This window comes from Oryctolagus cuniculus, chromosome 19 (assembly GCF_964237555.1).
Source record: "Oryctolagus cuniculus chromosome 19, mOryCun1.1, whole genome shotgun sequence".
Taxonomy (NCBI): Eukaryota; Metazoa; Chordata; class Mammalia; order Lagomorpha; family Leporidae; genus Oryctolagus; species Oryctolagus cuniculus.
In genome coordinates this window covers 8,621,715-8,643,119 of record NC_091450.1, presented here as the reverse complement: position 1 = coordinate 8,643,119, position 21,405 = coordinate 8,621,715, and the positions used below count along the sequence as shown (strand labels likewise).

Sequence of the window (21,405 nt, the reverse complement as noted above, 5' to 3'; positions counted from 1 at the left end):
CTCTCCCCGGACTATCAGTGTGCTCCCTTCCTATTCCGCCATCTTGCCTCCTCCCCTAAACATTTTTATAATATATTATTTTACTGCTTAAGTTCCAAGTCCTGAAGTAGATGGTTAAGATATGAGTTCTTCTTACTGGAAAAGTCCGCCCATCCTTTGTTCCTTCTGGTAGCATATTCATGGTTAGTGGGTTTTGTTTCTTTTTTTTTTTCCCTCTGATCACAATCTTCAAAGACAGTGCATTCTTTACCTCAGGTTTACTGGACAAAATCAATAACTGCAAAAGACAATGATTTTCTTACCTCACAGCCAAACACTTTCTGCTTTGGGAGCAAGTCCCCAGGAGGGCAAGGCGAGGCTGGGTGGGGAGGAGGACTCGCCAGGCCCTGCACTCAGGGGCCTGTCCATGTTCACAGGCCATCGGGCTCCCTTTCTGACTCCGGTATCCTCCTCAGGATGGAAAAGCAATGCATTGAACCAAGGGACCCCACCCCCACCCCCCACAAGGCAGACCTTGAACTCAAGCTTGGACCCAGCGGCATTGGCGCAGGAGTTGTAGGCGTCAGGAAGGAAGCCGGAGGGCATTGCAGCATGCGCAGGGCTTGCGGGCGGCCGTCTCCCCTCTGTCTCACTCCTGTGCACAGACCCCCACCCCCTCCCCCGTCATCTCTGAAACTGTCCCAGGTCTCAGGCCTGCAGCTTGCAGCGTGTGTGGTGCTCAGACCAGGGTTAGGCAAGCAGTAGGCCAGGCCAGGTCCTCGGTGAGGCCGGAACGCGAGATTCCGGGGTTCAAAATCACATGATGGAGTTGGCACAAAGAACAGATGGGGTAGGTGAGTGTTGGGAGGTGGCTAAGAGGCTGCAGGAAGTGTGATGGCAGGGGGTTGGGACTAGCTCGACCTCGAGATTCTCGGGGTGGGGGTCGCTGGTGGGGCGCGGCTGGCGCATCCTGAGGTTTGGGAGCAGAAAATGGAGCAGCCAGTGTTCACCCAGAGCCGGCGCTGTGCGGCACGGCATGGGGAAGGCCCGGTCCCTGGGGTTCTCGGGGAGTCCTGGTGCAGATTCAGCCCTGGGACGTGCGCCGAAGCTGACAGATGAGGGAGGAGCAGCCCTCCCAGCCTCTTCCTGTGGTCTGGGTCTTTCTAGCTTTTTCTCTCCTAGCCGTGGGGCCATGAGGGATGGCCGTTGCCAACGACAGGGCAATAGGTTTTCTTTCTGTGTCCTACATAAGCAAAAGCAGGAGCCCTGGATTTCTTGGAGGGACGCACACCCTCTCTGGGTCCTGGTCTCCCCATAGGAAGGAGTTTCCACCCCAGAGAGGTTCACATCTGCTCATGGATTTCAACTTTTTTTTTTTTCTCCCTCTGTCTCACCTCCCACGAACCAGGCTCCACATTTATTCTGATCTTTTTTCTTAATTTCTAAGTTTTTGTTTTTTCTCCATCAGTGGGGACTGAGTTGTCCTCCCACTCCCAGCTTGCCAAATTTTAACCCTTCCCCTATTTTGGCCCAATCTTGTGGGGGAGAAATTGCCAGAAATAAATGCTGAGTGGGGAAACACCGTGCAGGTGGGGGTCAGTCAGGGAGGAAGCTGCGGCAGCTTCCTTTGCAAACCCCTTGCCTCAGGTGTGCTGGGGGGTGAGCTCCTTGAGAGGGGCCTTCGGGCTGCCCTTGGGCTGGGTGCTCTGTTCTGGCTCAGGCAGGCGGAGGCTTAGGAGGCCGGAGGAGTAGGAACCCACTGACTCCCTCCCTGGGCCAGCCGCAGGGCTGACTGTGGGGAGGGAGCTGTGGCTTTCCTGCAGCCTGGCATGTTCAGGGCCCCTCCAGGCTGCCCAGGGAGCTCTGGCACCCACAGGTGAGGACCAGCTGAGTCCCTCCAGGAGGGCAGGGGGATTTTCTCTCCACGGGCCACGGGGGACGGGGCTGGGAGAAGAAATATACTTGCACCTTATGTCGTGTAAATACTGAGTTTCTAGTTCAAGAAGATAATCCTGGTTAGTGCAGGATTGGAGGTAGGAGCGAGGCGGACGTTGGAGCACGCCAGTTGGCATCCACACCAACAGGATTCCTCTTTGTTTATCTTTGAGACAGTCCAACCTTGGGAATAGCTTTAAAAGGGAAATTAATGCTGAGACGGTCAAGTCCCCTGTGCACCCCTGGATGGAGCGCAGGCTTCCATGGCTGTGGACCTGGGGCATTGCTCATGCAGTCATTCGTCCATCTGTGGGTACAAGATTGGGTGGGAAGGTGCAGGAGGGTGTTTCTGGCTTCTCACGGCAGTGGTTTTGCATGGTTCCAGGCTCTGAGCCACCTGCAGGAGTCCCTCGGCACAAACTCTTGTGCTGCCTTCGCATGTCCCCGCGTGTCAGCGTGGCTGGGCTGGGAGCCTCCGTCCCGGTCCCATCCTGGCCCGTGGCCTGTGGGTGATGCAAAGTGCCTTACCAACCGTGGCCTTACAGTTTCCCATGTACGCTGACAGGCGCCTGTCCTTGAGAAGAGAAAAGCGTCTGTTTTGTTTTGAATCAGTTTTAGTTTCTTACTGCCAGCCAAACTCCTATGTCTCCAGCAAATCCCTGGGCCACTGGTTGTTTCTCCATTAGGTTCATTACCTTGTACCATGTACCTCAGATATCTCTCTCAGTTATAGTTTTTCATTTTGGCCCTTTTTTTCCTTTTTACTCTATTTATTTAATTTTAATTTTTTTTTTTTGCTTTAAAACAAGTGTGATACCATAGCAAGTCCATGTTAGCCTCTCACCATGTACTCTGTAAGAAGTGTGTGGCTATTTATCTGGTTGGGATGCTAGACAGTGCTAAGTAATGTGATGGATGTAAACGAGGTTTTTAGGGAGTGTGGCAGAATGTTGGCTGTGACAGTGACACAGTGTAGTCAGCTGCCTCTGATGAGGCCTTTTCTGTTCAGTGTTAAGTGATTTTAAAAAAAAATCCATACCCTGTTCTGACTTGGTTTAAAGATGGAGTAGAAGGTGGATTTGAAAATGGTTTGGGATGCAATTAGGTTATATATTTGGACAATGAACTCACCTTGACTACCAAAAAAAAAAAAAAGAAAAGAAAAAAAGAAAAATTTTTCCAAGGAGTGGTATAGCGGGGTTGAATGGTAGGGTTATATTCAAGTTTCTGAGGAATCTCCAGACTGACTTCCATAGTGGCTTGACCAGTTTGCATTCCCACCAACAGTGGGTTAGTGTCCTTTTTCCCCCACATCCTCGCCAGCATCTGTTGTTGGTAGATTTCTGTATGTGAGCCATTCTAACCAGGGTGAGGTGAAACCTCATTGTGGTTTTGATTTGCATTTCCCTAATTGCTAGTGACCTTGAACATTTTTTCATGTGTCTGTTGGTCCTTTGGATTTCCTCTTTTGAAAAATGTCTATTGAGGTCCTTGGCCCATCTCTTAAGTGGGTTGTTTGTTTTGATGTTGTGGAGTTTCTTGATTTCTTTGTAGATTCTGGTTATCAACCCTTTATCTGTTGCATAGTTTGCAAATATTTTTTCCCATTCTGTTGGTGCCTCTTCACTTTCCTGACCGTTTCTTTTGAAGTACAGAAACTTCTTAATTTGATGCAATCCCAAATGTTAATTTTGGCTTTGACTGCCTGTGCTTTTGGGGTCTTTTCCAAGAAGTCATTGCTGGTACCTATATCTTGCAGGGTGTTTCCAATGCTCTCTAATAATTTGATGGTGTCAGGTCATAGATTTAAGTCTTTAATCCATGTTGAGTGAATTTTTGTGTAAGGTGAAAGGTAGGGGTCTTGCTTCATGCTTCTGCACGTGGAAATCCAGTTTTCCCAGCACCATTTATTGAATAGACTGTCCTTGCTCCAGGGATTGGTTTTGGATCCTTGATCAAATATAAGTTGGCTGTAGATGTTTGGGTTGATTTCTGGTGTTTCTATTCTGTTCCATTGGTCTATCCATCTGTTTCTGTACCAGTACCATGCTGTTTTGATAACAACTGCCCTGTAGTATGTCCTGAAATCTGGTATTGTGATGCCTCCGGCTTTGTTTTTGTTGTACAAGATTGCTTTAGCTATTCAAGGTCTCTTGTGCCTCCATATGAATTTCAGCATCATTTTTTCCAGATCGGAGAAGAAGGTCTTCGGTATCTTGATTGGTATTGCATTGAATGTATAAATGGCTTTTGGGAGAATGGACATTTTGATGATATTGATTCTTCCAATCCATGAGCATGGAAGATTTTTCCATTTCTTGGTATCCTCCTATTTCTTTCTTTAAGGTTTTGTAATTTTCATCGTAGAGATCTTTAATGTCCTTGGTTAAGTTTATTCCAAGGTATTTGATTGTTTTTGTAGCTCAGAAACCTGAATATAACCCTACCATTCAACCCAGCCATCCCATTCCTTGGAATTTACCCAAAGGAGTTTAAATTGGCAAACAAAAAAGCGGTCTGCAGCCTAATGTTTATTGCAGCTCAATTCACAATAGCTAAGACCTGGAACCAACCAAAATGCCCATCAACAGTAGACTGGATAAAGAAATTATGGGACATGTACTCTATAGATTACTATACAGCAGTCAAAAACAATGAAACCCGGTCATTTGCAACAAGATGGAGGAATTTGGTAAACATCATGCTGAGTGAATTAAGCCAGTCCCAAAGGGACAAATATCATATGTTCTCCCTGATCGGCAACAACTAACTGAGCACCAAAGGGGAAACTTGTTGAAGTGAAATGGACACTATGAGAAACAGTGACTTGATCAGCTCTTGTCCTGACTGTTGATGTACAATGTAATACTTTATCCATTTTAGTATATTTTTTGTTCTAGTACTATTGGTTGAACTCTTTAATTAACAAACAATTATCCTTAGGTGTTTAAATTTTAACTGAAAAGTGATCCCTGTTAGGAAGTTGCAAAACATTATGCTGAGTGAAATAAGCCAGTCCCAAAGGGACAAATATCATATGTTCTCCCTGATAGGTGACAACTAACTGAGCACCAAAGAGGAAACCTGTTAAAGTGAAATGAACACTATGAGAAATGCTGACTTGATCAGCCCTTGCCCTGACTGTTGGTGAACAACTTAATACATTATCCCTCTTCATATTTTTTGTTGTTGTTGTTTGTTCTACTTAATACTTTTGGTTGAATACTGTAATCAATACACAGTTATTCTGAAGTGTTGAAAGTTAACTGAAAACTGATCGCTGTTAAATATAAGAGTGGGAATAAGAGAGGGAAGAGATGTGCAATTCGGGACATGCTCAAGCTGACTTACCCCAAATGGTAGAGTTAGAAACATACCAGGGGATTCCAATTCAATCCCATCAAGGTGGCATGTACCAATGCCATCTCACTAGTCCCAGTGATCAATTTCTGTTCACAATTGATCATAATGATAGGACTAAGAGCCAAAGGGAGCACATAAACAAGACTAGTGTCTGCAAATATTAGCTGATAGAATAAAAAAGGGAGAGAACGATCCAACTTTGGAAGCGAGATACACAGCAGACCCATAGAATGGCAGACGTCCTAAACAGCACTCTGGCCTCAGAATCAACCCTTAAGGCACACGGATCTGGCTGAAAAGCCCATGAGAGTATTTCAGGGATGGAAAGCCAAGACACTCTGGCAAAAAACAAACAAACAAACAAACAAAAAACAACAACAACAACCAAAACCTAAATGAAAGATCTCCGCGAGTGAGATCCCAGTGGAAAGAGCAGGTCATCAAAGAAGGAGGTACCTTTCTCTAAAGGGAGGAGAGAACTTCCACTTTGACTATGACCTTGTCTAAATATGAACAGAGTCGGTGAACTCAAAAGGCTTCCATAGCCTCGGCAGCTCATGACAAGAGCCTAGGGTGATTACTGATGCCATAAACAAGAGTGTCAATTTGTTATTCAACAACAGGAGTCACTGTGCACTTACTCCTCATGTAGGATCTCTGTCCTTAATGTGCTGTACATTGTGATTTCATGCTATAACTAGTACTCAAACAGTATTTTTCACTTTATGTTTCTATGTGGGTGCAAACTGTTGAAATCTTTACTTAATATATGCTAAATTGATCTTCTGTATTTAAAGAGAATTGAAAATGAATCTTGATGTGAATGGAGGGGGGAGGGAGCAGGAAAGGGGAGGGTTGCGGGTGGGAGGGAAGTTATGGGGGGGGAAGCCATTGTAATCCATAAGCTGTACTTTGGAAATTTATATTCATTAAATAAAAGTTAAAAAAAAAGACCAGAGGGAACTAAAAATAAAAACAAAAAACAAAAAACCATACTATCTATTAGAATAGTTCCACAGCTATCTGATACTTAGCAGTGAAATGTCCCCTCTCTCTTCCCTTCTTCAAATTTGCTTTAATTATTCATAACATAGTTTTCTAAGACATATTAAAGTAAGTATGTTCAATTCATAAAAAAAATTTTGTCAGATTCACAAACAGAAACTTTTACATTGTGTATAAATAGCTATGTAAACATTATGTTCCATGGGACAAAATAACACATGAGTACTGTTTTAATTCTTAATTAACCTGAGACTGTTTATAATACATCATTTCAAATTTTAACATCTTGCTTAAAATGTATTCCATCATTTTATATTATAATTATAATTGTACATAAAAACTAAACGATTCCCACCTTTCAAAATGCATTAAAATGCTTGCCATGAACATAAAAATGCTGACTCTGGCATTCTGACATATTAGTATAATATTAACAATATTAAAAATAATATGGGTTAATTTTAGTCACTTAGAATATGTGGTTCTCATTAGTTTGAAAAACATTCTTCCTGTTGCAAGTATTCCCACTTCGTGAATAATAAAAATTTACAGGGTGATAATTATTAGAGTTCATAAATCTATTTTCTCAAAATGTCTAACAGTTTTAGTCAGCTTTATATAGAGGTATGATCTTCAACTAGTTTCAAAGTGTTATTTTAAATTTCAATTCTAAAAGACATTTTTTAACACACATCACAGTGAGGTTGAATTAATATACTCACCAATGTACTTAGCTTGCATTTTTACTGGTTTGTTCCTAATAATCATGATAAGCCTGGGACTATTTTCATTTATTCTAATGTATAAGCAATAACTATCAATGTGCCCATTAAGTTCATTCCAAGACATGGGCTATTTTTCTAACAATATATTAGTTAAATATTGTTAAAATGGCAATTTATTTTATAACTTTGTTTTGTTTTAATGAATTTTGATTACTGATAATGGATTATCTTCATGACAAAATTAAGTCAGAGTTACTCATTCAATCAAATCTAAAATTGTCATTGATATATATGTCTGTGAAATAAAAATATAGAAAAAGTCTATTTTTGCATTCCCCAAGGCTCACTTATTCTCTTTAATTTCAATGTGATATAATATTTTATCTATTTATTTGAAAGATAGAATTTTAGAGTTATCCAGGCAGAGAGATCTTTCATCATCTGGTTCACTCCCCAGTGCCAACAACATCCAGGACTTGGTCAGCCCTAAAGTAGAAGCCAGGAACTCCACCCGAATTTCCTTTGGCAGGAGGCTGGATCAGAAGCAGAGTCAGGTCTCAAATCCAGGCACTTTGATGTGGGATGTGGGTGTCCCAAAGGTATCTTTTACCACTGGCCAATATGCACACCCTGACTCATTCTTACTAACAGATATTGTTAAGTGCTTTCTTTTTGTCATGGCTAATTTTATATCTAAAGTAATACATTATAATTTCCTTTCTTAATTTCAAAGAGGTAAGCATCATCTGTTGTTTGTTCATTATGGAAAATAATTTCTCTTAATTATACACTGGCATTGTCTTTTAATGTATTTGTCACTCTATTTGCTCCATAGATCAAGTTTCTAAATTGAAAAAAATATCTGAAGTTTTATTCTCTATTTTTTCAAGCATACACATGTTTTTGATTCTATTCTTCAGATTTCTTCTTTTGGTCTCCTAACTCAATATACAAACTTAGGTACAAAACACAAAGATGTTATAAATCTTTAATATACTCATTACCAATTATCTATGGAATCACTTTATATGTGAAAAATAAGTACTTTTATTGTTCAGATTATTATGACTGTAATGATTTGCTTCTTAGGTGAGACAAAAAATTCACAAGGATTAGATTTTCATCTTTAAGAATTTAAAAGATCAAACCTGTGTACCCAAAATATTTCTCTGTGTTTATTAATGAAATTTTACTAATATCTATTTCTAGTTTCTGAATATACTGTGCCATTGTGATATTACGATTTATTAAAGCGATCTAGTATGGAATGTATACACCAGACTCTTTGTCATTAGGTCAGTTACATTCCATTTTATTCCATGTCTACTGTACCTAAAACAAAAGTTGAGCAAAAAGGAACTTTTAACTTTGTTGATAAATGTTCATAGTGCTTTTTCATTACTTGGATTTGTGTTCTAATTTCTTAATCTTTTGGTAAGCTGACTTGATATTAATAATTTTGTATTTCTTTTCTTTGAATCACAAATATATTTTGGCATATTTCTAAGTTGTATTATTGGGTTTCAACTGCTTAGAATATTTAAAATTAGAGAATAATACATGTTCATTATGGTTTTCTCATAGTACATACTATGGACTCGAAAATTATTAGCTTGAATATTAAAGATAACTAGAACCCTCTGTATTTCAGTGCAAAATGTAATAATACAATTCATTAAAATTTCCTTACCTATTTTTTAAAGATTTATTTCATTTATTTGAATGACACAGTTACAGAGAGAGGTAGAGACAGAGAGAGAGGTCTTCCATCCACTGGTTCACTCCCCAGATGGCTGCAATGGCTGGAGGTGTGCTAATCCAAAGCCAGAAGCCAAGAGCTTCTTCTGGGTCTCCCACATGGGTGTAGAGGCCCAAGGACTTGGGCCATCTTCTATTGCTATCCCAGGCACTAGCAGAGAGCTGGATCAGAAGTGGAGCAGCCGGGACTAGAACCAATGCCCATATGGGATACCGGTGCTTCAGGCCGGGGCTTTAACATGCTGTGCCACAGTGCCAGCCCCTCCTTACCTATTTTAATGCTCTAAATCTTGAATGCTTTGCATGTAAACATTGTAGTGGCTACGTCAGCATTTTAACTAATTTCTAGGACTTCTACCAACATGGAATTACAATAAGCATAGGCTACTATGATATGATCGCATTGCCACTTATTCTCATACAAGTTTTTCTACATTAAAATTAAAAAAATCCACTCTATTTTGAAAATTAAAGTAGGCATATTGTACTGCTTATTGTAATTTACATGGATACATTATTTATCCAGTGATTTTATTTTATTTTTGTTTTAGTATAAATTGGTGAAATGAATCTTTATATATAGTTCCTATCATATGAATGTGCATTCTCATAGTTAAACATGCTTTATTCATACATAGCTCTTTGGAAGTACAAGATACTTTCTGATTTCACAGACAAAGGGATTAAGGATGGATAGAAGGTCATTTTTTCTGAATCAGTATCAACAAATGATACTTCAATTGTTGAAAATCAAATGTCAGTGATAGTCCCTCTTCCTCTTTAATAACCTCAACTTGAAGAAAATAGTTCTGTAGAAATCCACTCAAATCTGTATATCTCGACTTTATTTTCTGCACCTTTATGTGGGAAAAAAATCGAAGGACCTGAAGACACTCAGCATCTGTGTGTTCTTACTTGCCTCCCACTTCTATTAACTACTATCCTGATCACCTCAGGGAAATGGTTCTTAGGAATTTCACCCATGACTTCCACATTGCCTGATGGCAGACACCCTTCTGTTCACACTAGCCATTAGTACAAAGGCATGTGGCAACTTACCCTGTGATGTACACCATAACACACTTTATTTTCATTCCCATCACTATTGCTCAATTGCTCTGAATAGACTTCTCTGTCCATCCCAACTCCTTAGGTGAACAGATATTATCCTTGGTTTTACATATTATATGCAGGCCAACTTTTCTGAATCCCAAGATTCCTCTTTCAACTACAGACTTATAAAGCCAATTGTTGATGTACCCTTTCCATTTGTAAAATATCAAAATAACTGTATCTTGAACCAAATTATTAATGAAAACCTGAATTTAAGCCTCCACTAATTTCTTCAGTGTAACCATATATTAGCAACCACACCTGCCTGACCTGGCCCCTCCCCACATCCACATCTGTATCCCTCTACAACTCTTTAATCTTAGTCAATGCAAGGGTTTTCTAATTGTTGCATGAATACTTCATCTGCTTCTCATCTTTAAGGAAAATTTTCTTTCCATTAATGACACCTTCACATCTCCAGGTATCCACTTCAGTGGCAGAGAGGCTTTCTTTAAACATGTCTTTTCCATCCACCTCTCCATAGTTTCCATTTATCTTCATCAAATTTTTGTCTAGTACATATGATTATTAAAATGGAAAGTCAGAAGTGTCTGAGATTTTTACCTTGTTTTCAAGATGACTATAGACTTTTAGGATGTTATACACACACACACACACACACACACATACACACACACAACAGATTGAGATACTTGAATCAAAAATAGGCCACATGGGGCTAGCATTGTGGTGTAGTGGGTTAAGTTATCACCTGTAGTGCCAGCATCTCATAGGGACACCAGTTCAAATCCTGGCTGCTCCACTTCCAATGGAACATCCTGCTAGTGCACCTGGGAAATCAGTAGATGACACAAGTAATTTTCCCCTGCCACCCACCTGGAAGGCCATGATGGAGTTCCAGGCTCCTGGTTTTGGCCTGCCTCAGCCCTAGGTTTTGCAGAGATTTGTGGAGTGAACTATTGAATAGAAGACTTCTATGTCTCTATCTCTTTCTCTCTGTTCCCTTTCTGTGTGTAACTTTGCCTCTGAAATAAATAATCTTTAAAAATGTTTTAAAAGGTAGGTCACAGGCACAGTATCAAAAAGAGTTGCTCAATCAGTTTCCTATATTCAATCTTCACACCTTGATTGTCAGAAATAAACTTATGAGGACTAGAGATTTACATGCATGTGTGGTGAATTGTGTGCAGAGGTATGAAAGTAAGAGACCCTAAGATTTTAAGTGGCTGCATGTGAAACTACCCAACCTCAATCTTGAGAGGATGAGTTATTTCTGTGGAACTTGAGTTAAGTCTTCTCCTGAAGGGAATGAGAGACATGTCTAGGTTTATTATCCTGAAATATAAGCAAATGTCTCTGGAAAAAAGACAGGGAGAACTTTACCACCATGGACATTTCCAGGAGGAAAATATTTCTCTAAATCTATTCTGCAGGAGTATCTATCTCCAGCTTCTAATGTCATTTGCAATTCAAAACATAATATTTTGCTCGCAAGACTCAACCTGGGCAGATACTTGGAGAAATGCCAACAAAATTTCTCCCAACAATGATACTTTCTGAATATCCAGTTTATTTATTTGCTTGTTTTCTTTTTCTCCCTAGAAATGTTGGCTGTGTGAATACACATATGGCTCCCAAGTGCTTGAAATATGCCATAATATATAGTAAATAATTAAAATATGCATAAATATGGTGTGTGTGTATGAGGGTATTTCAAAATATTCATGGAGAAATGGAATAAAAAATAACATTTTTCGTTCAAAGACACATATTTCATGAGCCTTGTGAAGACCCTTCTCTGCACAGATTTTTGAAATGTTGGCAACAAAATAAACTTAACATTGTATTGGTTTTTGAAGCACTTTCCTATAAATTGAAAGGTTAAGCAATGAAAGAAGACATTAATGAGTTTATGGGACAGTGTTTTTAAATTCTGGAACATTTTGTTTTTATTTGTTTATTTTACTAGGTTATATTTACTGGTTTTTTGAATCATGCCTTTCATTTCTCAAACTCCCTGAAGTTTTAGTAACTTGTAACATCTGAGGAATGTGTAATTCTGTGTAAAGAACTCAATCTATTGCTTGAATTATTTTATTAAGTAATGTTACTTATGGAAGTATTTTAGACAAAAACACATGAGAAAAATCTGAACATGGATTTCTCTTTTTGAGATATTTTAAGAAACCCCAAAGGGGCAAGGGCAAGGCAGTCTTGTGTTTGTGAAAGACAGTGGTCAGAGCCATTCAGAAAAGAAAGGCAATTGCTGTTGTTTGAAAAGGGAAGACAAAATAAATATTTGATGATTTTCAAGGTGAGAGAAGTAGCAAATAGAATTATTATCAAACAAATTATTCATTTAGTAGTACTGAGATGGTGAAAATAACAGCACTTTTGCATAAAAGAGAAAAAAATAAAAATCTGCCACTGACTGCTTCTTAAAATCTGAGAAGAAATAGAGTAAAGTCATCTTATTCAGATAATTTTAAACATGTACTTTGGAAGAAAGCAAAAAGTTTTGGATCAACATTCTATCCCTGAAAACCACTGAATCTAGTTGAAAGGAAGAAGGATATAGGAAGAAAACAGATGAAGTATTAATGGGTTGAAATCTATAATCAGTATGTGTGAATCTGAATTCCTGATTCTGATTCTTATAGAACGTATCATATAGGGCAAGATACCAAAGCCCTCTTACCTCATGTTCATTGTTGAGCAAAATAGAAAGTTTTTGAAACTGAAATATACTGGAAACTAGGAAGACTTTTGTAACTATTAATTCATCAATAATTAAATGTGCTTACCATAACATCTAGAAATATCCATGTTCTAAAATGATAGGTGTAAATTAAACGGCAGAAATGCAAACTTAATGCTGTGTTGAAAAAAGTCTCTTATGGCTGGCGCCGCAGCTCAATAGGCTAATCCTCCACCTAGCGGCACCGGCACGCCGGGTTCTAGTCCCGGTCAGGGTGCCAGATTTTTTCCCGGTTGCCCCTCTTCCAGGCCATCTCTCTGCTGTGGCCTGGGAAGGCAGTGGAGGATGGCCCAAGTGCTTGGGCCCTGCACTCCATGGAGACCAGGAGAAGCACCTGGCTCCTGCCTTTGGATCAGCGTGGTGAGCGGGCCACAGCACGCCAGCTGTGGCGGCCATTAGAGGGTGAACCAACAGCAAAAGGAAGACCTTTCTCTCTGTCTCTCTCTCTCTCACTATCCACTCTGTCTGTCAAAAAAAAAAGTCTCTTACAATCTAAAGATACAGAAATACTGATGATATATATACACACAATATATATATATATATGCATATATGTAGTTAAATACATAAGTATGTATTTATATATTATAGAAGAGAAAGATGTAGATAATTAATAGCAGTAGGATTATGTAAATGTTAATATTCTGATTTTATGGTTTTTAAAGTTATTAATAGAAAGTCACAGTGAGTAATTTTGGGGTAAATGGTATAATTTCGGTAACATTTTCTGAGAATGTAAAGTATAGATTTTATAGAAAATGAGGGAATGACATATCAAATATCACTTCATAAAATGTTTAAATTTAGGTAATGTAGATGAAGGATGTATAGGAATTATATTTCTTCTTTTTTCAATTTTTCTGTAAGTGAAATTCCACAGCCACTTTAAAATGATTCTTTTCTGCACAATGCCATGTTTTCTCCTTTTCAGGCAACAAAGATATTTTCCCTTTCTCTGTGTCTAGTCATGTATATGAGATATGGGGACATTTGAATACAGTTTCCAGAAATGAGCACTTAAATCAGCGAGTGTCTGAGAAATATTATGGACATTGCATGTTTGCTATGTTTATCAGAAAGTGCCTGTAGGAATTGGGAGTATACAGTTTTTAGACTGTCAAAGACCTTATTCAAGCAGAAGCATCAGAAAAACCTAGAGGCAAGATATAAAGAGAAAAATACATATGTAAGTTACCCCATTTTAAAAGTTAGCATTTGAAGTATTTTGTTTCATTTAGTTTGGAAAGTAAAATGAACAAGGGTATGAACTAACAAAAATAAAAGACTTCAGGAGTCAGGAAAGTGATTGGAAACCTTCCATGAGGATTAGAAGTTAAAACAATCAATTGAGTCATGAAACACAGTGAGTGTCCTTTGATGTATGTAGAGAAAGGATTGTGTTCAGGAAGTTTAAAGAACCCATGAATTGTAAAAATCAATCTAAATGCCTATATGACATGGAAAACAACTATCAGTTGAAGCCAGCTTAGTACAGCTATTATTAAAATAGAGCTATATCTAGCTAACTGAACACATTCATTCAATTCAGCCCCCAAAAAATCAACTCAATTTTTTTTTTAAAAAAGACTTGTTCTTACTATACTGTCATCTAGACAAAATAGGAAACTGAATGATGAGCAATGTAAAGTTATGCAGTCAGAAGAAGTCTCGGCCAGCGCCATGGCTCAGTAGGCTAATCCTCCACCTTGCGGCTCTGGCTCCCAGGTTCTAGTCCCGGTCGGGGCACCGGATTCTGTCCCAGTTGCCCCTCTTCCAGGCCAGCTCTCTGCTGTGGCCAGGGAGTGCAGTGGAGGATGGCCTAAGTGCTTGGGCCCTGCACCCCATGGGAGACCAGGAGAAGCACCTGGCTCCTGCCTTCGGATCGGCGTGGCGCGCTGGCTGCAGCGCGCCGGCTGCGGTGGCCATTGGAGGGTGAACCAATGGCAAAGGAAGACCTTTCTCTCTGTCTCTCTCTCTCACTGTCCACTCTGCCTGTCAAAGAAAAACAAAAAGAAGAAGTCTCTTACAGAATAATTACTAATGCATGCTGCCTGGTATTGAATGAAAACCAAAAGAAGCATGCTACTTCTTATGTACAACTGACAAGCTAGGTAAATTAGCACTTATTTACCATACAGGGTAAATGCGGAAAACTAGGGCTATCCCAGAGTGTAATGGTAGCCCATCTGAGCAAATGACTAGTAGTGCTCAGAAAGTGATAGGAAAGTTCTCAAGGGATAGAATAGCCAGGTCTGAGCTGGGTCTTGGCAGTATTTCAAGATGAAGGACATCTCCTGCATTCTTTTCTCCAGAGTCCTGGGCTTGGCTTTGAAGGCTGTTCATCACTCTGGCTGCTGCGGCTAAGGATCTCCCAGAGACTGCCACACAGGGCACAAGGAGTAAAGAGTCCAAAGACCTGAATCTCCTATCTGGATACAAAGAGCTATATTTAACAGAGGTAGGAAATGCAGAATATCTTGTTTTGGGGAGGAGATACAGATTTTCTCATTGCAATTTAGAAGATAAGCACATGCCGGCACCGCGGCTCACTAGGCTAATCCTCTGCCTTGTGGCGCCGGCACACCAGGTTCTCGTCCCAGTCAGGACGCCAGATTCTGTCCTGGTTGCCCCTCTTCCAGGCCAGCTCTCTGCTGTGGCCAGGGAGTGCAGTGGAGGATGGCCTAAGTGCTTGGGCCCTGCACCCCATGGGAGACCAGGAGAAGCACCTGGCTCCTGCCATTGGATCAGCGCAGTGTGCCGGCGGCACCACGCCGGCCGCAGCAGCCATTGGAGGGTGAACCAATGGCAAAAGGAAGACCTTTCTCTCTGTCTCTCTCTCTCACTGTCCACTCTGCCTGTAAAAAAAAAAAGAAGACAAGCAAGATCAAGCAATTTATATGCTTATGATAAACATTATTCTTCACTTTTAAACATGGCAAAAATGAAACTCAACATCTGGTATCACTAACTGTCTCAATGCAAACCCAGCAGTTTGACTATAGCAACAATGCTCTTAACTTTTGCATTTCTCCACAGATGTTTCATTCATAAAACACAAATTAAATACAAAAATAATTATGTGTGTGATCTTCCCTACACATTTTTTGAGAATTATTTATCTGAAAGGCAGAATTACAGAAAGAGGGAGAGATCCTCCATCCACTGGTTTGTGCCCTAAATGGCCACAATGGCAGGAATGTGCCAGACCACAGTCAGGAGCCTGGGACTCCACCTGAGTCTCCAGTATGGGTGTAGGGGCACAAGTCAAGAACTTGGGTCATCTTCCCCTGCTTTCCCATAATATAATTTTACTATTTTATAAACACTGACATTTCCAAATAAAATTATGATATAGTCCTTTAAATACATGTTGTAAAATTTACTTAACAGTGATTTGGCACTCATAAATACATACACACATATGATGTCTGTAACGTATTTGTGGAAAGCGGATATTATGAAAAATGGTGCACAAATTTCAAATAATTTTATAACAAATAAGTGTATTTTATCTCTGCTTCCATAGTTTTTTAAAGTATGCATACACCTATCATCTCTTTATCTATGTATATATCATGTATCCATGGATAGTTCTATATCTACAGACAGATAGGCATCATCTTAACATGCTTTTCTAAAATGGAAATTTTTAAATCAAGTAAAGTAATTTTATAAAATTCCCTGTGACTTCAACAAGTGGCAAATCTGTCTTATTAGGGGCAGACACCACATGTTATCTGTAGTCAGAGTGCCCAGTTGGAGTCCAGGCTCTTACACTCTTCTGACCCAGTTTCTCCCTAATGCAAGGCAGCAGATGATGTCCTAAGGCCATGGTTCCCTGCACCCATTTGAGGGACTGAGATGTAATTCCTGGCTCCTGGTTTAGATCTGCCTCAGCCCTGGTTGTTGCAGGCATTTTAACATTTTAAAATTCCAAATTAACTACATTTATCAATATTGACATATGAATATAAGCACATCATACATTTTATTTGATGATTATTTATGATAAGTTTTAGATTGGAAGAAAAATGTCATAACATGAGAGTGAATTTTTTCGATCCATATATGTATTCTTGGCTAGAAATTACTTATTTTTAGAGTGGGAAAGGATGTGTTGGTTAGGATTCAACTTGATAAACAGATAAAACAGGGGCTGACATATGGCACAGCAGGTTAAGCCTCTGCCTGTGATGCTGGCATCCCACATGGGCATTGGTTAGAATCCAGGCTGCTCCACTTCCCATCCAACTCCATGTTAATGCATCTGGGTCAGCAGCAGAGGATGGTCCCATTGCTTGGGCCCCTACATCCACGTGGGAGACCCAGAATGACTTCCTGCTCCTGGCTTCAACATGGCCCAACTCTGGCTGTTGCATCCTTTAGGGAGTGAACCAGTAGATAGAACTTTCTCTATCTCTCTCTGTCTCTCTCTTCAACTCTGCATTTCAAATTAAAAATTAAAAAAGAAACAAAGTAACAGATAAATATGTTAGAATATTAAGTGCAAGAATTTATTTACGTGATTGTGGGAGCTGGTCGGGCAAATATAATTTCCCCAAAGCAGGGTCTCGGCAAGGCAGCCTGTGGGTAGAGGGTAGATCAGGAAGCTATCATCCAGGGATGAAAGTTCTTCAAGAAGCCACAGCTCTTTCTATAGGTCTCAACTAATCACATCAAATTCACTAGGGTACTAGAAGTAAGAATCCTTACTTAAAGTCAACTGTGTGGCCACTTCTGTCACATGTACATGGTATCTTTACAGCAACCTTGAAGGCAATATTTGAAGAAATTAGAACTCTATCCAAGCTGACACATAAAACTGATAGGCAATCAGGGTTTGGTGTCATCCTTTAGGAATGTGGTTTTTGATCCTCAGCCATGCATGTAATACACTGGAATAATGAGCATTGTTGATCACAGGATTAAGGGATGAGAATTGAAGCTCCATGTACACGTGTGCATGCTTATTTAATGCTTGATGTTAAAATTTTTGTCATTCCATGATACAGGTTAAAATGCACAAAGGGACTTATGTAACCAAAAAAGAGGTTCAAATCTATCTGCTGAAAACTCAATTAAATAATCCTTCAATTCTGTTAAAATTCAACAACTGCAATTCATCAGTCTTCAGAACAATTTATTGTTCAATTGTTGGACTCAATCATTTTTTCAGTTTATGGGAAGTGAACGAAAGAGCTTTTAAAAATATATGAACTTTGCCTACTTCTCTTCCACTTAGAGGTAAATACAAATATAAAATTTCTAGGTATACCTTGATATATTTAGAAAATCTTAATGTATGTATTCACATATATACATACACATATAAAATCATACAACTGTTGTGTGTGTATGTATATATACATTTTAAAAAACAAATAATTGTGTCATTTATCTTTTACTTGAAAACCTTCTCTTAAAATTTCTTGTAATACACTTCTGAGAGAGTTAAATATTTAAATTAATTAAAAGGCTGGCTGATGGCTCAAGTACTAGAGTTCAAGCCAGTGAACTGGGAGGTTCTTGGTTTCAGCCTGGCCCAGCCCCAGCAGTTGCCCATCTGATGTAAACCATCAGATGGAAGATCTCTCTCTCCCTGCCCCTGCTTGCCAGTCTTTAAAATAGATAAACTGTCCCGGTTGCCCCTCTTCCAGGTCAGCTCTCTGCTGTGGCCAGGGAGTGCAGTGGAGGATGGCCCGGGTGCTTGGGCCCTGCACCCCATGGGAGACCAGGAAAAGCACCTGGCTCCTGGCTCCTGCCATCGGATCAGCGCGGTGTGCCGGCCACAGCGCGCCGGCCGCGGCGGCCATTGGAGGGTGAACCAACGGCAAAGGAAGACCTTTCTCTCTGTCTCTCTCTCTCACTGTCCACTCTGCCTGTCAAAAAAAAAATAGATAAACCATGGGCCGTCACTTGGTGCAGCAGTGCAGCAGCCCTGGCCTTAAGTGCCAGCATCCCATCTGGGTGCTGGGTTGCTCCTCTTCTGATCCAGCTCTCTCCTATGGCCTGCAATAGCAGTAGAAGATGATGCAAGTCCTTGGGCTTCTGCACCCATGTGGGAGTCCCAGAAGAAGCTCCTGGCTCCTGGCATTGGATTGGTGCAGCTCCGGCCATTGCAGCCAATTGGGGAGTGAACCATCGGAAGGAAGACCTCTCTCTCTCTCTCTACCTCTCCTCTCTCTGTGTAACTCTTTTAAATGAAAATAAAATAATTCTGAAAATGTTATGGTATTATTTCTCCAGGAATTGTATTTGACCATTTCCCTATCTACATCACCATGTGGTTGGGTTGTTATCGACCTGTTGGAGACTTTTTTCACTGTTAACATTTTTTTAACTCTTCTTTCTGATTTTTCAGGATAGTCTAATGGCCATGTCCTTGGTGCTCTTATTTTTCTTATTTTCAAAGTCTAATCACATGTTAATTTCATTCTAACAGACACTTTTCCTTTCATGTATTTCTCATTTCTAGGAAATTCTATGATTCTTTAATTTTTTTCTTTTATATTTTTCATTTCCTAATATCTTTTAAACTTTTCATGAAATACAGTGAGACACTTTATTTTATACCTTCATATCATTCCTTAACATAGGAATTTTCCCTTTTAGTTGGTTAGATATAATCAAAGAAGTTAGTTTATTAACCAGTTCCAATTGTTAAACTGGTCACAAAAACTAACAAAATAACGACAAAGAAAAAGTCAAGCATTCTCATGGAGAAATCAGCCTACAGTGAATAACTATCCTTTCTGTTTGAAATAATGAACATTTAAAAATTAAAAGAGCACTCTTGAAGAGGTGATAATCTGAATTCCAACTTTTCAGTAGACGATGCTGCTTGGTTTGGTTCTGAATGGCTCAGTGGCTCCTTCCACTGCTATGGGTTAAATACAATGAAAACAAAAACAAATGCTGAGAATGAGCAAAAATGAGTCTCTCTTGAATGTCCTGCCTGGTAGAATACACTAGGGAGTCAGTCAATAAATTAGAAATATGGTGTGCAGTCTGTGTCCCAGCAAAACACAGCTGACTGAGAAGTATGGAGTTATGAGAACATAGATTAATTAGCATACTATTCCTAAAATATTGAAAATGGAAATGTGATTGTGATATACAATACCTAAATGTGTACCTGTATGTACACATCTATGAATCTACTAAAAACTGAAATTTGTAAGGAAAATATATATGCTTATACATTCGTTAAAGATTTATTAATTTATTTGAAAGTCAGAGTTACACAGAGAGAGGAGAGGCCGAGAGAGAGAGAGAGTTTTTCCATCTGATGGTTCAATCCCCAGATGGCCACAACAGCCAAGCCGGAGCTGTGCTGATCCAAAGCTGGGAGCCAGGAGCTTCTTCCCAGTCTCCCATGTGGGTCCAGGGGCCCAAGGACTTGGGCCATCTTCTACTGCTTTTCCCAGGCCATAGCAGAGAGCTGAACAGGAAGGGGAGCAACCTGGTCTCGAACCGGTGCCCATATGGGATGCCAGCAATTCAGGCCTGGGCATTAACCCACTGCGCCACAGCGCTGGCCCCGCTTATACATTCATTTAAAGAGAAAATAAATCATTTTCTTCTCCTAAAGATTCAGAATGATTTGATCAATTAGTATGCAAACATTTATTGACTAAATTAAATTATATGGCAAATATTTTCCAAAAATAATGAAGCTCTCAAAGAACCGGAGCCTGGTGTGGGGACCTTCAGGAGTATCACATTGCTGCATGGCCTTAGAGAAAGATACTAGCTTACATTTTGCCCTCTTCACATTAGGCTCTTGCTGCACAAAACTTTGTTGAGAGCCTTTCATCTGGCTTCCTCCCAAGAGCCCAGCTGACCCAGCCCTATAAACTGGTCTGGTAGCCCCGCTCCCCCTCCCATTGCCCTGGAAAGAACCTAGGATACACATCCTGAGTAGCTTGGCTTGTAGAGGGCTTCAGAAAGCAGTCAGGTGACTCTGCCCATCTGCCTGTCACCCTAAAAGCAGGACACAGGACACAGGCTACAGGACATAGGCCATTGGCTAAAGGACACAGGCCACAGGCTACAGGACACGGGCTAGAGGACACGGGCTAGAGGACGCAGGCTACACAACATAGGACGCAGGGCACAGGACACAGAACAAAGGCTATAGTACACAGTCTGAAAGAAATAGGCCAGTGGACACAAGACACAGGTTAAAGGACACAGGCTATAGGACACAGGGCACAGGCTACAAGACACCGGCTACAGGACACAGGCAACAGGACACAAGACACAGGCAACAGGACACAAGCTACAGGACACAAGACACAGGCAACAGGACACAAGCTACAGGACACAGGACACAGGCTACACGGAGAGGCTAAAGGAAGATGATACAGGCTATAGGACACAGGCTAGAGGAACAGTACAGAGGCCACAAGCCACACCACACCAGTCACAGGACAAAGGCCACAGGCTGCAGGATATAGGACATAAGCTACAAGAAACCAGATTCAAGAAACAGGACACAGGATACAGGAAACAGGACATGAGATACAGGACAGAGGCCACAGGACACAGGCTATAGGACACAGGACACAGGCTACATGAACAGGCAAAAAGATGAGGACACAGGCAACAGGGACACAGGCTACAGGACAGAGGACACAGGCTATAGGACATAGGCCACAGGATACAGGAAACAGGACAGATGCCACAGAACTAGGACACAAGACCCTTGCTAAATGATATAATCCACAGGCAACAAGAAACTGTCTTCAGGACACAGGACACAGGCTCAGGAAATGGGAAACCAGCTACAGCACAAAGGACACAGGA

The 21,405-nt window shown here is 40.4% G+C and overlaps 1 protein-coding gene across 2 annotated transcripts in view; it reads left to right on the top strand.

The window, feature by feature from the left end:
- The window catches only part of LOC103346830 (transport and Golgi organization protein 1 homolog), a 129,610-nt gene that overhangs the window by 25,607 nt on the left and 82,598 nt on the right, over window positions 1-21,405 (top strand). The window contains exon 4 of one of the 2 annotated variants that reach the window (XM_070064930.1): window positions 14,910-15,055. The exons of the other annotated variant lie outside the window; for it this stretch is intronic. The gene's annotated coding sequence lies outside the window, so the exon portion shown is untranslated. The remainder of the gene's footprint in view (window positions 1-14,909; window positions 15,056-21,405) is intronic. 2 annotated transcript variants of the gene reach the window in all.